Source organism: Pungitius pungitius, chromosome 19, assembly GCF_949316345.1.
Source record: "Pungitius pungitius chromosome 19, fPunPun2.1, whole genome shotgun sequence".
In the NCBI taxonomy this organism is placed as follows: Eukaryota; Metazoa; Chordata; class Actinopteri; order Perciformes; family Gasterosteidae; genus Pungitius; species Pungitius pungitius.
This window is the reverse complement of record NC_084918.1, coordinates 3,933,948-3,943,173: the sequence shown is the minus strand read 5'-3', so window position 1 is coordinate 3,943,173 and position 9,226 is coordinate 3,933,948.

Sequence of the window (9,226 nt, the reverse complement as noted above, 5' to 3'; positions counted from 1 at the left end):
TTTTGGATACAATGTTTCCAATGTGGTTCATATCAACCAGCCACAAGACACAAGACAAGAATACAGCAATTTTTCACTTTCCTCACAAAATCTATTGAGCATTTTCTGGCGGATTCTGCTTTCCACAGGACGGCACAGTTAGTCTGAGCCTCTCTGTGCTTCTGCTGGTCGAGATCTCATCCCCAAAAGGATTCGGTGACGGTGAGGGACATTCAGGGACATTCGGCGGACATTCGGCGTATTGGGGACTCGCAGAGCCGTACGAATCGGGGGGGGGGGGGGGGCCACAGACAGCGGCCTCCCTGGCCTCGTCATCCCTTTCCTCGTCATCCCGGCTGGGGACCGTCGTGCTCACGACGCTGACGTTTTTTCGCCGCTTTCAGATTCTACTTCGGGCTTTCTGATGACGCCGCCCCCCTCCCCCCCCCCCCCCCTGTCTTTTTTCACCCCGCGTCATCTCTCTCACAGGGGCGTTGACGTGGCGCTCTACGCCCCTTTGCCCTCTCTCCCTCACGCTTCGGCCTCTCCTAGCCGGTCCGCAAACAAGTCCCTCCTCTCTGAAATAGCCCTTCGGGGGGGGGGGGGGGGGGGGGAGCGGATGCTGAAGTGACGGCGTGTCACCGCTGTCCCGTGTCAGTGACTCACTAAGGCCTGTGCGCCCCGGCCTGTCACCGGCCTGTCGCTCTCTCTGTCTCTCTCCCCCCCTTTGCTGGGGGGCGCCGTCCCACCGCCGCGGCCTTCTGTTCTCGCGCCAGCACCTGTGAAAACGCCCGGCCCCCCGTCCTCGTGACCTCGGCGGGAAGCAGACGGGGGGGGAAGCGACTGGGTCAAAGCCCGCTTTTTCTTTTTTTGTGCGTGTGTGTGTGTGTGTGTCGGCGACCACAGGCCCCGAGGGCAGAGGGACCCCCGAACCCGGCGGACACACAAGGCCGTGTCCTCAAAAGGAGGAGGGTGTGCGAGCTGTCGGCAGGGAAACGGGGGGGGATGGGGGGAATAAGGAGGGACTTGGAAATGTAACTTGAGCCGAACCGAAAAGCCTTTATGTGGCACGACAAGCGCTGCGGGGGCTTCCGCTCCCTCAGCGGCGGATTTAAAATTGTAATTTGCGAGGTTATTAAAAGCCACATGTGAGGATGTGGGATGACTTCTTTTGCTGATGTATAATGATGGGAATTCTCAAAACACAGAGGGATAATGTTTCCATGTTTCATAGAGCTTTGTTTGAAGAAAAAAAAAATGGAAAAACTAGGAATTAAGTCCTTTATATGACAATAGCTGAACTTTAAGACCTTTATCTGCGCGTGTGAGAACCTTTCCAACACTTTTCTTCCAATTCTTTCACATTTGTCAACAGAAGGTCTTTGGGAAATTAAAAAAATACATTTTTTTTTTTTTTTGACGGTCATCAACACCAAAGCCAACGCATGGAGTAATGACGTGGTTTAAATTCCTAAACATGCAACGGCACGATCGGATCAGTGAGCGTTTGACTTGTCGCGATCAATTAAACCCCCCCCTGTAAGGAATTAACATTTTAAAAGGGACTCGAACCCCTCGGTCGGCCATCGCAGCGGACCTTCATTCCACCCCGGGAATTCGTCAGCGGGGCGAGTTTTCCACCTCAGCCGCTCCTTCGCCTTAAAGGCGAGGCTCATTAATCTTTAGCGAGAACCTTCTCCCGGGTTGGAGAGTGGTCTCGGACTGAGCTTTCTCCGTCAATACAGTAACGCTGTGCGGCTAAAGGTCTCCTCAGCGTCACAAACACACTAATCCATTCCGTGCATTTTGACCTTTTTGGGAAGGACTGAAGAATTTGGAGGAATGGATTTAGTCGTAGAAACTCTGGAATTCAGCGTCGCAGTGTCAGTTCTTCTTTGCACTTATGGAGGTGTGAGAAGATGGCTACTAGTACAGCTTTTTTTTCTCTCTTTGAAGACGAGAGCAGTGTGACATGGGACCGTTCTGCACGGTGGGAACTACTTTATTGGTGATAAATTTAACGCAGCTGAAGGAGATATTTTACAAGTCGGGAACTGGAAAAGCAAAAGGCGTTGATCTTTAAGCGGATTGTTTCAAAGACGCCAGACGACAAAATAAAGTACATTATTTCAATATTACTCAATGGTTTGATTATTGCTTTAAAAGGCCCCAGAGCTTTACATTACTGCCACTTTGTTACTTCTTCTGCAGCCAACTCAATGTCAGAAAACCAACCCAGAGGGTCTGAGTCGATACCCAAACAAAGGTTATCCATCGCATCCTTTGCATGCAGCGGCGATCCATACAGCCGTGTGACCCGCCGGTTCAAACACATGCTGCTGGCTGTGCTCACACAAAGATTTATTGGATTTAAGCTATTTTTAGAACTCAAAAATGTGTTCCTTTGGGTTTTTTGGACAAAGGCCGACGGTGATTTCCCCCCTTTTTGTGGGTTATAAAAGATTGTATATTTGTGAAGATAACAACATCACTTTTTTTTTTTCTCTCTAAGCGTGTGCTTCTCAAAGGTCAAGGTGAGAGAAAAGAGAGGACACGTGATTGATGGAAACCCCTCAGCTGGGAAGCCGCTTCCTACCGGCAGCAATCTGCCGTCTCTGCAGCCCCGTCCAGCCGAACCCACGTGGCACAAACCTTCCCTTTCACGTCCCGTTAATGATCACGGTGTGTCCGTGGAGAGTGTTTTAGGTTAAAAAAACGCTCATGAAACGTGACTGGAGTGAACGAGTGAGTGAAAAGGCGGGAACGGGAGGTGGGCGAATCCAACGGACATCGATCTTCCCGCTGTCTGATTTTCTTTATCAGGCTAAAATTCTCTCATCTTAAACGTTGCCCCTGTTGGAAATGATTCACTTTCCATAAATGAGGCAGGAAGAATACTTGAAACACAGTTAAACAGAACTGCTTTGTGTATTTTTTTCGCTTTGAAAGGCCTCATGTGAAGCACAGAGAGAACCCTCTGTCTACGAAAAGCGGTAGGAGAATAAACACGCCTCATTTTACTTTGAAATGTTCAAACTCAAGACCACATGTTTTTATGTCCTCTGCATCATGTTAAACACGTTCAACCAAAAGTTCCGCCTTCACCGGAACTCAAGCTCGTGCTGCGCGGCGTGCGCTTATACAGTCAAATCCACATTATCATCTCATTAACTGCTCACGCAAAAACGGCTCCGAGTCATCCTTTTGGTTCTGGCCCATTCAAAACTAAAAATCCGTACAGTGTCAACGTCACTACCAGTATCGCCGCTGACCTTTTGCCCCGTGGGACACACGGCTTTCGGCTGCTTCTCTCAAATGCTGAAAAGCATGCCATGCCAAGCAGGTTTCCCCTCAGGAACCCTGTAACGTATGGAATGCCGTTTTAGTCAAAATTAAATAAATGAACAAATACACGGTAATGCATAATGACACTGCATTTCATAATAAATAAATGAATAAAAACACGGTAATGCATAATGACACTGCATTTCATAATAAATAAATGAATAAAAACACGGTAATACATAATGACACTGCATTTCATAATAAATAAATGAATAAAAACACGGTAATGCATAATGGCACCGTAATGCATAATGACACAGTATTTAATTTCACGTTCTTATATGCAAATCAGGGGGCGTGGCTATATATCACATTCAGAACAGACGACAGAGCCGTGTGCCGTCGACACCGCTAGCGAACGCGGAAGCACCCCCCCCCCCCCCGATCGAATTGGGTCGCCTCTTGTCATTAAGGGGTAAAGGTGGGTCCCGAAGCCAGACAAGTTGAGAACCACTGGGCTAAGGGACGTGAGAGTGTTGACATAATGGAAGACATCGGTGGGCTCCGAGATAGCATGCTAGCATTAGCGGATCAAATCGATCAACATGGGTTATCTGCAGATACTATTTTGACACATATTGAGGGTTTTCTGGAAGTACTAGGGCTTGCGGTTCCGACTTCGGCAGCTAAAGACAGCTACAGACAAACGGCCCACCAGTTGAGAAACACTGCCTTAGCCAGCCCTTTTAGCACACGTCTCCGTTGTCTGTTCTGAATGTGATAGATAGCCACGCCCCCTGATTTGCATATAAGAACGTGAAATGAAATACTGTGTCATTATGCATTACGGTGCCATTATGCATTACCGTGTTTTTATTCATTTATTTATTATGAAATGCAGTGTCATTATGCATTACCGTGTTTTTATTCATTTATTTATTATGAAATGCAGTGTCATTATGCATTACCGTGTTTTTATTCATTTATTTATTATGAAATGCAGTGTCATTATGCATTACCGTGTATTTGTTCATTTATTTAATTTTGACTAAAACGGCATTCCATAGTAACGCTTTATTCTTTACGCTGAAAGGTAAATCAACTGTGTGATGGCTTTCACGAAACATGGGGCTCTAACGCGGGAGAGAGGGACCCCGCCGCGAGGTCACGGGCTCTGCGAGGCCCGTGCGACGGCTCGGCATGAATGGGGAAATAAGTGCAAGAGATCCGTCACGCGTTGAGTCGTTACTCCGAGTGATTTCCTCCCTGCCGCCCGTCCACCTGTCAGACCATTCTGACACCTTAAACTACCAACATTCCTCCGTTTATCTCCTCCAGTGACCCCCCCCCCCCCTCCTTTTCTTTCTCGTTTTGACGCCTGTTCGTTGACTCGCCGGCAGACAGACGTCAGCGTGATGTGGATGAATATGGATGGCGCCCGCCCGTCCGTCCGTGGGGCCTCCGTGCCGACAGCCGGCAAGGAAATGAAAAGAATCTAAAAAATGAGCTTGATTGTGAACGGGCCTAATATTTTCATGAAAAAAAGGCCGCCGAGGACTTGTTTCAGCCACATCTGTATTCCTCGTCGGGCCTTCGAAAGATGTGTTTTTCGGTCGTGATGGCAACGGGAGAGCACCCCGTCTCTGGGGCTCCCAGCATGCACTGGGCAGACAGGGGGGGGAAGCAGGTGAACGGTTAAAAGAAATAAACACCACCGCTCACATTCGAGCGAGTCGGTAATTGGGAGTCTCCCTCTAACCGTGACACACGTGACGCAGCGTGAAGCAGGAGGCCACGCGGTGACGGGGGGAGGGAGGGGGGAGGGCCAATTAACGCAAAAATCAAATGACGACCCAAACGTAAATAAAACATTAAAAGGCCCAGCGAAAGTTATTCAGTGGAAACAAAATGATGGGGGAAAAAAAAAATCGGAGCGTCGTCTCGTTACCCGATGAACAGAAATCACATCAGTGAATAAAAAGCAGCGCTTTCATTCCTCGGTTGGTAAACAATGAATGCCGTCTCCCCTCCCGAATTGAGTGCTGTGATTTGAACATCCCTTTGACGGGAGTCGGGCTGCGGTGACGTCCCGGTGACGTGGCTCTCCGTCGCCACTGATTCGGGATGAAAGTGTGCGGTGTGAGTCCTCGGCCAAAAAGGATGAGCCTCGATTTAGCGCTCCTCTCTCTTTCTTCTCGCTTCATATGTATATTTAATGACAGCCCGGATATATCTTGTCCCTTGGGTGACTTTGAAAATTCTCATAAAGTACATGGCGCTGTGTTAAATCAGATTAGGTTACCAGAGTCTACATCCTCATGAATACATTTAAGATATTCCGCCAAAGCATTTGCTTTCATTTCTTCTCATCTCGAATTTGGAGGTAAGTGAATCCTTTGAGGAGATGAAATTCATCTGTTGAATTTGTATCAGGGAGGAAATCAAATCTCACGCTGCCTGTGTAAGGACAAAAAAAATTCCCTATCATTAAATACCATTAGGATATCTGCTGATGAATAATAAGTGTGAGTTAGGGAGCGAGGAGGCTATTGTGTGTAACAAAAAGAAAGTTTGAAGAAATCTTTTAATTCCTACTTATTTAGTCGTACTTTCTACCTTGTGGAAGTGAAGGGCTTTGATTAGAAATAGAACAATTAGAGCTGCTGCCATAAACACCAGAGTCAGTCGTAATAGATGCATTTCACACTGACGGAACCGCAGAGGGTCCGTCCCTCGTAGTCGGTTGCATTGTGGGTAACCCGACTCCATCTCTTTCTCATCCCACCCGCGGCCTCCAGTGGGAGATTCGAGCCGCGACGGACGCACCAAAAGGCCCTTTTTTCACCTCGCATTGGTTGATTGTTTACGGCAACGTTTTCATCCCCAGATTGACGTGGGAAACCGACTCAGCGGCCGAAGGGACAAAAAATTTCCCTTAGGCCACTCGGTGTCTGATCTGATCAAGGCGAGAAAACACGACGCATTCTGCGCTCGATCGGTCGTCTTTTTTCTTTCTATCCGAACGTAAGTTCAATTTTAGATTTCAAAGTTAATTACTACTCTGGCAAGTAGGAATAAATAAACAGTTCTCAATCCACTACATGTATTTCACAGTTAAGAATAAGAAGCAAAGAAGAGAGGAAAGTCAAACAACTGAATACAAATGTGATCTCACAACCACTCAAATGTATCTAGTGTTTATAGAAATGGATTTAATTGGCTGTGGGATCTGCAGAGGTTAGTGGACATCTTACAGCTCATTAGCTGAGACCGCGTTAGTCTCTGAGCCCTCGGTCCTCCCATCTCCTCGCCACAGTGGCTCAGCTCAGTGGCACTTGGGCCCACAGCGGAGCCGGGGGGGGGGGGGGGGGGGGGAAGGGGAGGACCGGTGGTCTTCGCCCCGGTGCTTCGTCTCGATCCTGACAGCACACCCTGCCCACCCACTGGCGCCTGAGAGAGAGAGAGAGAGAGAGAGAGACGGTGGCCGCGATGACGTCACTCTTGAGGCGCAGTGATGACGAGCGTCGAGTAAGAACAAGGCGGCGGCGGCGACGAGACGGGGGGGGGGGGGGGGACACACGGATGTTTGGGACAGTGACTGCATTTTAATTTGTTGTATTTTACCTCCACACATTTGTCAGAGAGGAAAGCAGCCCACGGTGCAACTCTATTCTTGTTAAAAGTGAAGTGAGCCTTGGTGAGAGAGAGAGAGAGTCAAAGCCGAGAGAAAGAAAGCACACAGCGCAGGCGGCTTGGTACGCCGTGCTGTCAAAGGCCTCGAGTTTCTTATGGCGCGTTTCACAAAAGGGACTTTTTTTCCGAGAAATATTCAAGGATGAGTGATGAATTTCATTGATTTTCGCCTTTCGTTTCTGTGGAAACACACATAATAACGAGAAGTCCTTGACGACTCCATCTGGCCAAAGACATTTCATAGTGACGTTAAATCCTGACAGTTAAGCGGTTGGTCAAAGTTTAGTGCAAATTTTAAAACCACACAGATGTATAGTGTGCAACTTGTAAAAGGATAAGAGTGATTGTTACAATACTTCTTAATCAATATGGAGCCCCAACTATGCAACATTACCATTCTGCATCAAAAAATTGAAATATGCCAACGATTCCACAAAGTAGTACATACGAAGATCAGCTTCACCACTATGGTGAAGGCAAGGAAGTTGTTTCGTTTCTCTTTCTTCACATAAACTGTCAGGTCGCCACCCTCAGGAGGCGTCGGTGTGTTGGCACCAACCAGCACTCGAGGGGGCCGGACGTCAGCACGGAGGTGAGAGCAGGGCCCAGCTGCGTCTCATCCACAATCACCCCACCTGTTGCTGCCTTCCAATCAGGGGAGGTATTTAGGAGCGGCCCCGAAGCTTCTTCCCCGCCGGATTGTTAGTCTTGTTTGTGAGTCAGACCGACAACTCAGGTCGAAGAACAGCAAGAAGTCAGAGGCCGCTGTTCTAAAACTAACCAGTGTCCTGTCTTCCTCTTTTTCACCCAGGCACCTGAACGGGCCGCATGGCCCACGCACCTCCCCGGGAATCCCGCTCACTGTTTTTCCCCACCTCTGGAATCCGGGACCGCCGTCACCACCCCGTCACCTCCTAGTCCGGTGCCTCCTTTTCACGAATAAAATACATGGTGACTAACAAATCTGCGTTTGGGTCTTTTCCAGTGGAGGCAATACGGGACAGAACAATCCGGCCAAAGACATGGACCCAGCAGATCTACAATCTGTCCGCGGGGCCGTCACCAATCAAGGAGCCCTGCTAGATCAACACAGCCTAGCACTTCAGGAGATCATGAAGGGACTACAGGAGCTCTCAACCAGTGTCGCCGGGATACAACACCGACTCAGCGCCCCGGTTGGTCCTCCGGCTCCGGCTCCAGATCCTGCTCAAACACCGCCAGTGCCAGTCCCTCCCTACCATCGGGAGCCACAGGTTCCTACCCCGGAGAGGTACGATGGCGACCTCGGCAGCTGTCGAGCCTTCCTACTACAATGTGGGTTGGTCTTCGACCAACAACCAACTTCATTCGCCACGGACGGGTCAAAGATTGCTTTTGTGATTGGACTGCTACGTGGAAAAGCCTTAGAGTGGGCCTCAGCGGTATGGGAGACACAGAGTAATGTGGCAAGTACCTACCCAATGTTCACCTCAGAGATGCGTAAATTATTTGACCACCCAGTGCGTGGTAGAGACGCATCCAAGAGACTACACGCGCTGCGGCAAGGTACCCGAGGCGTCGCAGACTACGCCATTGAGTTCCGGACGCTAGCCGTTGAAAGCGGATGGAACGATGAGGCCTTAGAATCTGTTTTTTATAACGGATTAAGTAGCCAGATCAAGGACGAATTGGTTTCATACCCTGAACCAGAGACTTTAGAGGATCTGGTTCAATTGGCAATTCGGGTAGATAACCGATGCCGGGAGCGACAGAGAGAAAGGAGGCGCAGCGAGTCACCCCTCCCCCGAAGGGTAGCAGCCTCATATTCTGTTGGAGGGGGACCTCCCAGGTACAACGCCAGATCACCAGCGGGGACCAACAATGAAGAGAGGCCCGAGCATGAGCCCATGCAACTAGGCCGATATCACCTTGACGAAGAGGAGCGGCGGCGCCGGTTTGACAACAACAGCTGTCTTTTCTGCGGGCTACAAGGACACTACCGTTCCTCCTGTCCTCGGCGCTCATCAAACAGGAGGGCTCGCTAGATGTGGAGAGAATACTAGCGAGCCAAGTACCCATATCTCCCAACCCCCGGCCCAGAGCACCACTGCACGCCACGCTCTCAACAAAAGGTCAGTCTTTTCGATTTCAAGTTTTAATCGATTCTGGGGCAGACGACAGTTTTATTGATGCTGATGTGGTGAGACAACTGGGCCTCAACACCACTCCTCTGGAGGGGGCTGTTGAGGCTGCTACTCTTGACGGCAGGCTGCTGGCCAGGATCACCAGC